General features: G+C 49.0%; 1 long non-coding RNA gene across 1 annotated transcript in view; it reads left to right on the forward strand.

The window, feature by feature from the left end:
• The window catches only part of LOC127952332 (uncharacterized), a 35,276-nt gene extending 28,860 nt beyond the window's left edge, over window positions 1–6,416 (forward strand). The window contains exons 5-6 of the long non-coding RNA XR_008152911.1: window positions 789–1,639; window positions 5,712–6,416. This is a non-coding gene — a long non-coding RNA (uncharacterized LOC127952332). The remainder of the gene's footprint in view (window positions 1–788; window positions 1,640–5,711) is intronic.
• Window positions 6,417–6,809: the final 393 nt, after the last annotated feature.

Raw genomic sequence — 6,809 nt, forward strand, 5'->3', positions numbered from 1 at the left:
TGCTAGGGTCCCCTTGATGGTTGCTAAGGCCGTTGCTAGGGTACCCAGGGTGGTTGCTAGGGTGTTGCTATGTGGTTGCTAGGGTACCCGGGGTGGTTGCTAGGGCGGTTGCTAGGGTCCCCGTGATGGTTGCTAGGGCCGTTGCTAAGGTACCCAGGGTGGTTGCTAGGGTAATCAAGGTGGTTGCTAGGGTGTTGCTATGTGGTTGCTAGGGTACCCGGGGTGGTTGTTAGGCCGGTTGCTATGGTAACCTGGGTGGTTGCTAGGCAGTTGCCACGGTACTTGGGGTGGTTGCTAAGGTGTTGCTAGGGTGTTTTGGCTGGTTGCTAGGCAGTTGCTATGGTCTCCTGGGTGGTTGCTATGATGTTACTAGGTGGTTGGTAGTTGTCACAGATGGTCACTATGTAGTTATTATAGAGTTCTTAGCCCATTTGAGCACTTAGCTAATCACTATTAGCATGTAGCTAATCACTGCTAGCATGACTAGCATGTTGGAAGTCCAGTTTGCTAGCATGAGTCAAAAAATCCAACCGCCATGTCTGTACGATGTTCTGATGCAGAGATATAGGTCGTGTAGAACGGTTGCTAGGGTACTCCGTTTGGTTGCTATGGAGTGGCTTGGCAGCTGCCAGTGGTGATACTCCAAAGTCTGCTTGCCAATATAAACCAACCCCCATGTCTGTACAATGTTGTGATGCAGAGATATAGATCTTGCAAAACGGTTGCTAGGGTACTCTGGTTGGTTGCTAGGGAGTGGCCTTGCAGCTGCCAATGATGATACTTCAAAGGTTGCTCACCAATATAAACCAACCCCCATGCTTCTATGTCTTTCAGATGTTAAGATATCTATCTTTGGATTTAGGTTGCTAGGTAGCTCTTAATGGTTGCTAGGGCGTGGCTAGGTTGTCTTGAAGGTGATACGTGATTGGCTGTTTGCTGCTCGAGTCAAACGAGCCCACCCTCATGTTTCTATGACACTTCTATCCAAAGTTATTCATTTGATCTTTTTCAATGGAAGTCTATGGGGCTTGTTGCTATGGTGCTCTATATGGTTGCTAGGGCGTGGCTTGATAGCTTCATAATGATCCTGAGAGTCTGATTGGTTGCTTGATTCAAATGAGCCCACCCCCTTGTCTCTATGACACTGTGATGCCGAGTTATGTTCAATACAAAATCCCTATGTAATGTCCCATAGCAGGAAAAGTCCTCCCTATACTTTGTATTAGGGCCATTTTTGGGGGGCTCTCGCGCCCCAGGGGTACAACTTATACCCCACTGTGGGGTATGTTCTCGCACAGCCTGATAGCCTCTCCAAATGTGGAGTTTCACGTGTTTCTGCGAAATTCCCTCTCGGAGCTATGATCCGTCAAAGTTGGCCGCAATGCATTCTCTATGCGATTTTTCGCCCGTTTTTTCGCCCGGTGTACGAACATCGTACGCCCGATCGCTTATAAAAGTCATAGCACACCATTCCCGATTAGGCCGCACGATTTGACGCCTGTTTCGTTGGTCTGTGATGAAAACTGCGGGACTAGTTACGCGCCGAAATTTGTACGGATCTAGTATAATAATAATAATAATAAGTATGAAGAATAGTAATAGTGATGCCTTGCCTCCGGCAAGCACCACTAACTAGAAGGTACATTTCCTGAAGAAAATGTGAGTGGTGCTTGCAGTGGCAAAACTCGCCCCTCTGTTGCTAGGCTGTTGCAATGAGGTTGCTACGGTGGTTGCTAAGGTACCCTGGGTGGTTGCTAGGGCGGTTGCTAGGGTCCCCATGATGGTTGCTAAGGTACCCTCGCTGGTTGCTAGGGTAATCTGGGTGGTTGCTAGGGTCCCCAGGATGGTTGCTAGGGCCGTTGCTAGGGTACCCAGGGTGGTTGCTAGGGTAATCGGGGTGGTTGCTAGGGTGTTGCTATGTGGTTGCTAGGGTACCCGGGGTGGTTGCTAGGGCGGTTGCTAGGGTCCCCATGATGGTTGCTAGGGCCGTTGCTAGGGTACTCAGGGTGGTTGCTAGGGTAATCGGGGTGGTTGCTAGGGTGTTGCTATGTGGTTGCTAGGGTACCCGGGGTGGTTGCTAGGGCGGTTGCTAGGGTCCCCATGACGGTTGCTAGGGCCGTTGCTAAGGTACCCAGGGTGGTTGCTAGGGTAATTGGGGCGGTTGCTAGGGTGTTGCTATGTGGTTGCTAGGGTACCCGGGGTGGTTGCTAGGGCGGTTGCTATGGTAACCTGGGTGGTTGCTAGGCAGTTGCTACGGTACTTGGGGGGGTTGCTAAGGTGTTGCTAGGCGGTTGCTAGGTTGTTTTGGCTGGTTGCTAGGCAGTTGCTATGGTCTCCTGGGTGGTCGCTATGATGTTACTAGGTGGTGGGTAGTTGTCACAGATGGTCACTATGTAGTTATTATAGAGTTCTTAGCCCATTTGAGCACTTAGCTAATCACTATTAGCATGTAGCTAATCACTGCTAGCATGACTAGCATGTTGGAAGTACAGTGTGCTAGCATGACTCAAAAAATCCAACCGCCATGTCTGTACGATGTTCTGATGCAGAGATATAGGTCGTGCAAAACGGTTGCTAGGGTACTCCATTTGGTTGCTATGGAGTGGCTTGGTAGCTGCCAATGGTGATACTCCAAAGTCTACTTGTCAATATAAACCAACCCCCATGTCTCTAGGATGTTCTGATGTGGAGATATAGATCTTGCAAAACGGTTGCTAGGGTACTGTGTTTGGTTGCTAGGGAGTGGCCTTGCAGCTGCCAATGATGATACTTCAAAGTCTGCTTGACAATATAAACCAACCCCCATGCTTCTATGTCTTTCAGATGTTAAGATATCTATCTTTGGATTTTGGTTGCTAGGTAGCTCTTAATGGTTGCTAGGGCGTGGCTAGGTTGTCTTGAAGGAGATACATGATTGGCCGTTTGCTGCCCGAGTCAAACGAGCCCACCCTCATGTTTCTATGACACTTCTATCCAAAGTTATTCATTTGATCTTTTTCAATGGAAGTCTATGGGGCTTGTTGCTATGGTGCTCTATATGGTTGCTAGGGCGTGGCTTGATAGATTCACAGTGATCCTGAGAGACTGATTGGTTGCCTGATTCAAATGAGCCCACCCCCTTGTCTCTATGACACTGTGATGCAGAGTTATGTTCAATACAAAATCCCTATGTAATGTCCCATAGCAGGAAAAGTCCTCCCTATACTTTGTATTAGGGCCATTTTTGGGGGGCTCTCGCGCCCCAGGGGTACAACTTATACCCCACTGCAGGGTATGTTCTCGCACAGCCTGATAGCCTCTCCAAATGTGGAGATTCACGTGTTTCTGCGAAATTCTCTCTCGGAGCTACGATCCGTCAAAGTTGGCCGCAATGCATTGTCTATGCGATTTTTCGCCCGTTTTTTCGCCCGGTGTACGAACATCGTACGCCCGATCGCTTATAAAAGTCATAGCACACCATTCCCGATTAGGCCGCACGATTTGACGCCTGTTTCGTTGGTCTGTGACAAAAACTGCGGGACTAGTTACGCGCCGAAATTTGTACGGATCTAGTATAATAATAATAATAATAACTAGAAGGTACATTTCCTGAAGAAAATGTGAGTGGTGCTTGCAGTGGCAAAACTCGGCGCCCTGTAGCCACCCATGATGCCTGTGTGATGTTTTGAAGCAGACATAGAAGGATTTATATTGCTACATGGTTGCTAGGGTGCTCTATATGGTTGCTATGGTGTGACTATATAGTTTATGGGGTGATATTTAAAGATTATTTACCAGCCTGAATGCAAAAAGCCCAAGCCAGTATTTCTATATAGTTATTTGGCTGAGATAGAGCTTTTAAATGTAGTTAAACAGTTGCTAGGGTGCTAAAATTGGTTGCTAGGGCATGGATATGAAGTTGTTATGTCACTATTTATGGACTGCTTGATAGGCCGAGTCAAAAGAGCCCTCTCCCAAGCCTCTATGACTTTCTGATCCAAAGATATGATGTCAGATAGTTTTTCCATTGTTAAGTCAATGGGATATTTTCACACATTTTCTTCGCCCGCTGTACGATTATCGTAAGTCCGATTGCTTAGAAAAGTCATAGCACACCTCTCCTCAATATCCCGCACGATTTTACACCTCATTCATGGGTCTGTGACAAAAAATGCGGGAGGAGTAGCGTGCCAAAGTTTTGTCAAGGCGAATAGTAATAGTAACACTAGAAGGTACATTTCCTGAAGAAAATGTGAGTGGTGCTTGCAGTGGCAAAACTCGCCCCTCTGTTGCTAAGGTGTGGTTGCTAGGGTACCCGGGGTGGTTGTTAGGGTCCCTATGATGGTTGCTAGGGCCGTTGCTAGGGTACCCAGGGTGGTTGCTAGGGTAATCGGGGTGGTTGCTAGGGTGTTGCTATGTGGTTGCTAGGGTACCCAGGGTGGTTGCTATGGTGGTTGCTAGGGTCCCTATGATGGTTGCTAGGGCCGTTGCTAAGGTACCCAGGGTGGTTGCTAGGGTAATTGGGGCGGTTGCTAGGGTGTTGCTATGTGGTTGCTAGGGTACCCGGGGTGGTTGCTAGGGCGGTTGCTAGGGTCCCCATGATGGTTGCTATGGCCGTTGCTAGGGTACCCAGAGTGGTTGCTAGGGTAATCGGGGCGGTTGCTAGGGTGTTGCTATGTGGTTGCTAGGGTACCTGGGGTGGTTGCTAGGGCGGTTGCTAGGATCCCCATGATGGTTGCTAGGGCCGTTGCTAAGGAACCCAGGGTGGTTGCTAGGGTAATTGGGGTGGTTGCTAGGGTGTTGCTATGTGGTTGCTAGGGTACCCGGGGTGGTTGCTAGGGTGGTTGCTAGGGTCCCCATGATGGTTGCTAGGGCCGTTGCTAAGGTACACAGGGTGGTTGCTAGGGTAATTGGGGCGGTTGCTAGGGTGTTGCTATGTGGTTGCTAGGGTACCCGGGGTGGTTGCTATGATGTTACTTGGTGGTTGGTAGTTGTCACAGATGGTCACTATGTAGTTATTATAGAGTTCTTAGCCCATTTGAGCACTTAGCTAATCACTATTAGCATGTAGCTAATCACTGCTAGCATGACTAGCATGTTGGAAGTCCAGTGTGCTAGCATGAGTCAAAAAATCCAACCGCCATGTCTGTACGATGTTCTGATGCAGAGATATAGGTCGTGCAAAACGGTTGCTAGGGTACTTCATTTGGTTGCTATGGAGTGGCTTGGCAGCTGCCAATGGTGATACTCCAAAGGCTGCTTGCCAATATAAACCAACCCCCATGCCTCTACGATGTTCTGATGCAGAGATATAGATCTTGCAAAACGGTTGCTAGGGCACTGTGTTTGGTTGCTAGGGAGTGGCCTGGCAACTGCCAATGATGATACTCCGAAGTCTGCTTGCTAGTATGAATGATATAAACCAACCCCCATGCCTTTATGATATTCAGATTTGAAGATATCTCTCTATGCTTTTGGTCGCTAGGGAGGTCGAAATGGTTGCTAGGGCGTGGCTATGAAGTGTTGAAGGTGATTCGTGATTGGCCATTTGCTGCCCCGAGTCAAACGAGCCAACCCTCATCGTAAGTCCGATTGCTTAGAAAAGTCATAGCACACCTCTCCTCAATATCCCGCACGATTTGACACCTCATTTATGGGTCTGTGACAAAAAATGCGGGAGGAGTAGCGTGCCAAAGTTTTGTCAAGGTGAATAGTAATAGTAACACTAGAAGGTACATTTCCTGAAGAAAATGTGAGTGGTGCTTGCAGTGGCAAAACTCGCCCCTCTGTTGCTAGGGTGTTGCAATGAGGTTGCTATGGTGGTTACTAGGGTGGTTGCTAGGGTCCACATGATGGTTGCTAAGGTACCAAGGGTGGTTGCTAGGGTAATCGGGGTGGTTGCTAGGGTGTTGCTATGTGGTTGCTAGGGTACCCGGGGTGGTTGCTAGGGCGGTTGCTAGGGTCCCCATGATGGTTGCTAGGGCCGTTGCTAGGGTACTCAGGGTGGTTGCTAGGGTGTTGCTATCTGGTTGCTAGGGTATCCGGGGTGGTTGCTAGGGCGGTTGCTAGGGTCCCCATGATGGTTGCTAGGGCCGTTGCTAAGGTACCCAGGGTGGTTGCTAGGGTAATCAGGATGGTTGCTAGGGTGTTGCTATGTGGTTGCTAGGGTACCCGGGGTGGTTGCTAGGGCGGTTGCTAGGGTCCCCATGATGGTTGCTAGGGCCGTTGCTAGGCTACCCAGGGTGGTTGCTAGGGTAATCGGGGCGGTTGCTAGGGTGTTGCTATGTGGTTGCTAGGGTACCCGGGGTGGTTGCTAGGGCGGTTGCTAGGGTCCCCATGATGGTTGCTAGGGCCGTTGCTAAGGTACCCAGGGTGGTTGCTAGGGTAATTGGGGCGGTTGCTAGGGTATTGCTATGGGGTTGCTAGGGTACCCGGGGTGGTTGCTGGGCAGTTGCTATGGTAATCAGGGTGGTTGTTATGATGTTACTAGGTGGTTGGTAGTTGTCACAGATGGTCACTATGTAGTTATTATAGAGTTCTTAGCCCATTTGAGCACTTAGCTAATCACTATTAGCATGTAGCTAATCACTGCTAGCATGACTAGCATGTTGGAAGTCCAGTTTGCTAGCACGAGTCAAAAAATCCAACCGCCATGTCTGTACGATGTTCTGATGCAGAGATATAGGTCGTGCAAAATGGTTGCTAGGGTAATCCATTTGGTTGCTATGGAATGGCTTGGCAGCTGCCAATGATGATACTCCAAAGGCTACTTGCCAATTTAAACCAACCCCCATGTCTGTACAATGTTCTGATACAGAGATATTGGCCTT

Source organism: Carassius gibelio, chromosome B3 (assembly GCF_023724105.1).
Source record: "Carassius gibelio isolate Cgi1373 ecotype wild population from Czech Republic chromosome B3, carGib1.2-hapl.c, whole genome shotgun sequence".
Lineage (NCBI taxonomy): Eukaryota > Metazoa > Chordata > Actinopteri > Cypriniformes > Cyprinidae > Carassius > Carassius gibelio.